Source organism: Egretta garzetta, unplaced genomic scaffold (assembly GCF_000687185.1).
Source record: "Egretta garzetta isolate BGI_Z169 unplaced genomic scaffold, ASM68718v1 scaffold255, whole genome shotgun sequence".
NCBI classification, from domain to species: Eukaryota; Metazoa; Chordata; class Aves; order Pelecaniformes; family Ardeidae; genus Egretta; species Egretta garzetta.
In genome coordinates, this window is record NW_009259797.1 from 302,349 (window position 1) to 309,911 (window position 7,563).

General features: G+C 42.1%; 1 protein-coding gene across 3 annotated transcripts in view; it reads right to left on the minus strand.

The window, feature by feature from the left end:
* FAT3 (FAT atypical cadherin 3) overlaps nucleotides 1-7,563 on the minus strand; it is a 339,730-nt gene that overhangs the window by 13,354 nt on the left and 318,813 nt on the right. The window lies entirely within an intron of this gene.

Genomic DNA, 7,563 nt, shown 5'->3' on the forward strand with positions numbered 1-7,563 from the left:
GATGGGAAGCAGTGAATTAATTCCTTGTTTTGCTTTGCTTGCACATGTGGCTTTTGCTTTGCCCATTAAACTGTCTTTATCTCAACTCAGGAGTTTTCTCACTTTTACTCTTCCATTTCTCTCCCCCATCCCATTGCGGGGGCATGAGTGAGCGGCTGCATGGGGCTGAGTTGCTGGCCGGGGTTAAACCACAACAGCTTTTTAAACATATTTTAAAAAACTTTCTATATCTATATATCTCAAAAAAAACCCCAAACCAAAACATATTTTAAAAGCCACTCTTCTAGGAAACAAGGCAGGAATTTCCAGCACAGTTACAAGGAAAAGAATCTCACAGAATCAATATAGAAAAGCTCACTGGAGGCACGAGGCAAAAGCAATTCTGCATTAAGACTCCCACGTCTTTTATGTCCTATCTGGTTCAATTTGACTCGTTCAGTTGCTCTAATTGAATTCTTTCATGAGGACAGGATTTAGAGAACAAACTTGGAACCAGACTTGCTGGCGTATTCAGTCAAGAGTCCAATCCTATTTAACTGAAGATAAATGAAATAGATACTCAAATGTGCTGTTTCGTTGTCCTGCTACAAGAAGGGAGATAGAAGCACTGCTGTTTTCAAGGCTGAAGAGTTAAGAAGAGAAATTATTAGAATTTGGGGGTTCCTAGAAAGTATGTTTGGTCAGCATCAGCAAGATGGGATTATTTTTGGTGTCTTATACATATCTCACGCAGACAATGAGAACAACTTTTTGGACTTGTAGAGATCTGGGCCTGAAGAATTACAAAACTGCAGCTGCACCAGGCATTGCATTTTGATGCCATCCCTATGGAAGAGTTATTGTTAGTTGGCAAAGTAGCTGATCTAGAAATACTGTAGGTAGAAATCACAGCATGAATAAATAAGGCTGTTTCAGTGCTTCATTTTATGACTGAACAGTGACATCTATAGTTCAAAAATTTACAGTAACGCTTTATACATTTTCTATGGTCTCAACGAGTTTAAGAAAAATGAAAATGTTCAATTCAAATATAAAACATTTTATTCATAAACAAATGTGCTGCCTTATATAATAGCAGAATAGATATGTTCTTCTATTTGTTATCTGATACTTTAAACCTAAGTAACTTTAAACTGACTTTAAAAACCAACTTTCTGTATCTAAGTTACTAGTTGCCAGCCATTTGTAAGACAGCCTTTGAATTACTTTCTTGTCATGTCTTGTGTTTGTTTCAGCTGATTAAGTTCTGGGTTCTCACCCTGTAATGTATTCTGTTACATTTTTTTCACTGCAGAAAACTTGAGAAATATTGATTGATAAAAAAAAAATAAATTTACCACCAAGTATAAAAAGAACATTGATTTATTAATTATTAGTATTATTGCTTATTTTTTATCTCAAAGATGCACCAACTTCAGGTAACATTTCATACTAAGAGGAGATGAAACTGAATGCTCCAGATGGGTCAGAGCTCTACTGTATGAAGAAGACCAAAATGAAAAGTCTGCTTCTGAAAGCCTACATTTTTGACTGAATTTGATTTAATGGTGGTGGAACACAGTCAGATATTAGAAGACTGAAGCATTCAGCATAGATTCTAAATCTAGGGATCAAAATTAGAAATAAAAAAGGTGGTAAAACAAGACAGGATTAAATTACAGTATTTATCACTGACTCTTCCTCCTGTTGGAAGCATTGCCATACACCTGCCAACTCTCAGCCACTGGCATAGGACACAGAACTGTCCCGTGACGCACATGCTCAGAGCTGCAAAGCACTCACCCGGGAGGACTCCAACACAGCAAAGCATATGCTGAAATTCATGGAGTAGGGAAGTGAAGAGCTGACACAATGGCTTAGTACACAGCAAATATTGACTCGGCCAGCAGACTTGCCAGACCTTTTATGCTTCTCCAAACCTCTCAGCAGAGGCTGTAATTTTGCCCACTACTGCACACTGTAGCCACAAAGTGCAATAGTAAAGAAAACCCTTTTGGTCAGGAATGCAACTTGGGCCTAACAAAGATTTTTTATTACATTTTTAATTTAATATCTCATTAAATGTATAATGCATTTCTTCCCACACTTTTAGCACAAGAATAATAAGCAAACTTCCCACATCCGAGGACAACAGAGCTGAAGAAAAGGCTAAGTGCCCTGTCTTCTCAGCAGGGGATGGAAAACCCTTTCAAGCAATCTAGGGCTTGCTCCTGTTCACAATGAAGGCACTGGAATTCTGGGAAATTCATTGGCATTTAAGATCATACAGTCCATCTGAGCTCCCTCTAAGAGATAGGAATATTTCCTTTTGCACACTGATGCTGGAAAATGTTAATCTGCATTCTTCAGGGCAGCAATTTTTGTGGTGTCACCACTGTATTGCTTCAGAGGGAAACAGTGGATAAAGGCAGAATGCCCTGGTAAACACATCTGCAGTGCTCCTGGGGTGGGACCACAACACTCAGCATGTGCCACAACAGCCTGTACCAACAGCTAACTGATGAGCAACAACAAGCTATGAGCAACAAGACAGCTCTTTTAGGCTATACCTACATTAGCAAGTCCTGCAGAGTAACAGCAGTGGGTCTGTGGAGCAAAACAGTTGGTGCTGAGGACCCAGCACCCTCAGTGCACAGATTTCAGGGCCTTAGGATCACATTAGCTGCACTTCTGGTGCATGTCCTCCAGCACAGCACCATCCAGAGGGAAGCCTGGTCCTGCCCTTTGAGACCTCACCTCTCCACAACAGGAATCAAAGCACACTGAGAGGGGATGGCCTGAAGATTCATGTCAAAGCTCATTCTCAATCTAAACCTCTTACTTAGACATAACCCTCTCCTACCTACACATAGTCTTGGGCTTTCTCGTTGTTTTTAAGGCTTCTCTCATGCTCCTCTACTAATCTGAGTCCCCTCTATGTAGTTGAGTCTCACCTCAACTTTGATGCCAACAGCTTCTCTCCCTGCCCTGTTGGCACATCCCTATGCAGAGGAAAAGGGATTTTTCAGCCCAGACCTTACTGAAGACCAACATGCTGTAAGTGAGGACAGCACACAGGCTTCCTGCCCTATACCTACATTTGCTTGGCACTTAATAAGCAGAGACAGTGGCAAAAGGCAGGCACGATGCCACCGGCAGATGGGATGCTGTTATGCAGCAAACGTCTCCGTTGGTAGCATTCCCAGCCTGAGCATCTGAATGTCTGTCTATCCTCAGGTTTACTTGGCTTTATTAAAGAGGATGCTCCGAACTGCTGCCAATTCTTTTTTTGAACACGTGTATGCTCTTGTTTCTATCTATCACATGCAAGAGGAGCTGGCTTTTATCTGTTACGTGCTTTGGCTTTTGCATTTGATCTCCCTATATAGTTTCTTTCCCTGCCGTGCAGCTAGACCTGACAAAATCACTGTCCTTGGCCCTGCTCACATAACGTTTCATGGCAAGTTAGCTGATGAGAAGAACTGAAGGTGAAGAGGACCTCTCTCAGCATTTGTAGTTTGGTATGTTTATAGACATAGCAGGGCACCCTCAAGCACTCTGTGTTCTTCAGCTGTACATATTCCTGCGACTTCAGATTTAATGTACTTGTTTTCAAACAGATGATTGCCTCTTCCCACTAGTTGGTATCAAAATGAACCGCAGTCTTTGTTAAACCGCTGCTGTCTGTGAAAGGGTTGGTGTGTATCTATGTGCTTTGAAACTGGGAATTTAAATCCAGATGTCTAAAAGTATAGCTATAAAAAAGATTACACCACCCCCACCCCCACCCCCCCTAAATTTCTAAAAAGCTTTTAAAAATTAACTGAAGTGCATTTGGTATGCTCACATTACAGCGTGCCGGTTTGTTTGTGTGTGTGAAAAAGCGAGACTGGGAACATAAGTAAGACCAGGTCAGTTCATGACTATGGTATTAATAAACCCATTTTTTCCCAAATGTCATTGTTATGAACTACCTAATCCTCAAAACCACCCCTGTGTCAATGTTGCCAACATGCTTTAAAACGTATTGAAACCACCAACTAAGTGCCAGTTGCATTTTTCCCTCTCTTTGGATTTTAACTCTGTTCATAAAAATACTAAAAAAGAAAAAATAAGGCAAGGGGAAAGCAATGACTTTCTGTCCTCACACTCTGCCCACAGTCCTTGACTCAGTAGATGTTTCTGCTCAAATGTTTCATGCTCAAATAAAGTTGTCTACTCGTATAAGCCATTTACTTTAATCAAAGCCAGATGTATATAGGACTGATCAAATTAAAAGGAAGTAACTATACTTATAATTGCAGGCTTTACAAGCACGAGGCTTCTCTCTGTGGTTGAAAAACTTGGCGCAGTGTTTGGATTTGATTACAGTAAAGCTTTCTATTGCTGTGATTGCTCACGTTGTTATTCAGGCAGATAAACATACATTTACTATTGGCAGACCTGGTAAGGCCACTCTGTTATTAAGGCTGTGTGACATTTCCCGTTTTAAGACCTCATATTCAGCAGCTTAGAGCTGAACCACACTTTAAACACTTGGTTGAATTTTCTTGGGAAATTTCAGTCCAAAGACTCGAGCTGTTTCTGAAAGTCACGCTGTTTGTCAGGTTTCAAAATGCTAACAACTTTCTTTAAAAATAGCTTCACTGACCTGTATTTATGGGTGGGGGCTGAAAAGTCTGTAAGGACGTGGCCTGCATTTCAGGGCTGTGGTTTCCAACGTCTCCAAGAAAATTGTCCTAAAGCCGTATATAGCTCTCAGGAGTCTCCTGAGCTGTCAGACCTGGTGAGTGCTCGTCCCCCTTTCCCAGCCCTTTTTAAGCATGCGTGGGATCTCCCCACGGGGTCCCTGCACACACAGTGCCCTCTCTAACCGCCGACAATGCTGGGCATACACTGTGCCGCGGGACTTGATTCGGACCCGTGGGAACATGAGCGCAAGCTGAGGTTCATGCCATGGTCGCTTTCAGCTGGCCCAGAAACCAGATTTTGAAAGCAGAGAGGTTTTTCTGTGCTCTCAGTGATGTCTCAGAGCATCTGAACCACCCATACATTCTCCTGCAGGCTAAGATTCACATCTTGTCCTCCTGCCCCAATACGCAGAGAGGTCAGACAGAAAGAGCCAGCATGGGTCAGCCAGCCCTGTGCCAACTCTCCTTTCGGGGCAATACCTTTGCAATTGGTCCCAAGCTCTGTGCAGCCTGTGCACAGCACTGTCCCCAAGTCAGGAGCTTCGAAGTTGCTGTGAATTTACCCATAGGAACCCTAACAGCAGCAGCTTGGACACACTCAAGTGCACGCAAAGCGTCGCTTTAGCAGTTCCCAAACAGGGCCATAATATTACCCTACTCCCATAACTGCAGGACGAAGTAGAAGGTAATCAGAGGCAGCTTTTTATTAACGGTGAATAGGGCAGTAGGCATTTCTGTTGAAAGGAAGATCTCACAACAGCAATACTATTAGATTATCAATTTATGCAAATTATATGTAAATTAGGCTTTGGTTTCTGGCATGTAGCCAGCAACTCTTTCATGTTATAATGTTGGGTAACCTTTGCTTGACTGTTTTCTTTTAAAGTTAGCTATAAATCTGAGCTTTCTTTTTCTCTCTCTTAATTTCCTTGTAAAGCACAGTAGGGTTTTTGTGAGAAACAGGATGTTAACAGTATATGAAATCTGCTCTGTAAAACTCAAATTAAAGGATTTATTTATTAAAACAAATCCTATAATTATGCCAAATACTCTGTTTGGGAAAAGGAACATTGTTCTCCTATATCATACAAAATATTAGTCAATAATTACTGACTGATGCTACTGAATGCCCTGGGATTGGGAAAAGGACCTTTGCACAGTATATTTTGTAATAATTCCTCCCACCAAAAAAGAAAAAAGCTGTTATTTGCTTTCTTAAGATAAAAAATGAAGTTACTACTTTTTTTTTCTATTACAAATGAAAGTCAGCCGTTAACATGTATGTCAGCGAATGCAATGGCTGATGATTCTTAAACGCACGTTGCAATTTGTGGCTCCGCAACTAGCATTGCCAATGCTGTTGGGCTCTCTGCTCTACGGAATTTAATTACATGGCCTTTTTGCATATGGAGGACACAACAACAGAATTGCTTTGCCTGGTGGAAACGAAAATGCCCATGCCTTCCCCATGTGGGCTGGACTGCAGAACCACTGACGTGTGGTCAGGGCCCATTGTGCTGGAATTATGGCTTTATAACAATCCTTTATTTACATACACTGCTGAGACAGTAAAAACAGCAAACAGATTTTTTAGCGGCAGGCAGCCGAAACATCCCCGCAGGGCACGTGCCCCCTCGCCGAGGCAGGAACTCAGGCAAGTTAAATCAGTTCCGTGACTGCTTTCCAGCAGCGAATTAGGCTGACATGAAAACGGTGCGTGCCACTCCAGGAATAAAATGGGTCTAATCTTCAGCACCGCCTGTTTCCTCCCTGCCCCACTGCTCCCCTCATTTTGAATTGGCAATGCACATGGCGCTGAGAAAAAAAAAAAAAAGAATTACTGTAAAGTGTTTTGTTAGAAAGGTTTCAATTTACTCATCCTGAGATTGCTGAGCAATACTGTAAATAGACTCAAATAAAATCAATAGAAGGAGCTGTTCTCATGCTTCCCAGGTTGCTAGCCTGGCAAATGGTTAACCTCATTTATTAAGTATGGAGTCTGAATCAAAGCCATGTTCTGTCCATATACGTATTACAGCAGTATTTCCTAGGGATTTAAATAATCTTGCTTAGCAATTCTCTCAATGGCTGCAGCATCCATCTGCCTCAGAATGATTTTCTTTTGCCCTTGTTGTGCAGCACTCCTTTTCTTTTCTTCCCTTGGTAAATAAAGACCCGTAACGACACACACAAGCAGCATTTTTCCTCGTGCTGCACATCGCATCCTGGCTCGCTGGTGCTATGTTTCATTCCTCCCAACCATCCGCCCATCTCCTTCCGCCGACAGCAAAGTCGATAGCATTCCTGATGCACCCTTTGCCCTGGCATAGGAGAAGAGGTGGCTGAATCGAGGCTGCCAAGGCTGCAGAGGAGATGCTAGCTGAGGTATCTCAACACCAGAAAATCCACGTTGTCAGGGTTTACTCTATAAGGGCAGCGTTATCCAAATGAGACATTTCTGTCTGACAGTCAGTTTCAGCCTTGAAAACTAAACTGTTCTAAAGTTTAGGAAGTTCCTAAAGTTTAGAAAAATCTGTTTGTGGGAGGGTGATCAGAAAGAAAACATGAGAACAAGGCTTAAAACAATGAAAACCAGAAATAACAATTACAGGTGAAAGGGAACTTGTCAAGCAGAAAACCCTGGACAATGGTTAAATGATCCATAAAAAGAGCCTAGTGGGAGCTTCCCTAGGGAACCATGACCAAAACCACTGACAGTAAGTGAAAGCTCTGAACTTGCAGAAGACCCCTCTGCTGAGCATCCTCCTTCTTGGAGGAAGTTTTAGTCTGCCAGAAAGGGTGAGCAATGCTGCCAGCTAATGCAGTATGGGGAACTGGAAGGGAAACCGTACACTGCAGAGACAGAATAGCCCTAGAGGAAAGGTTCTACATG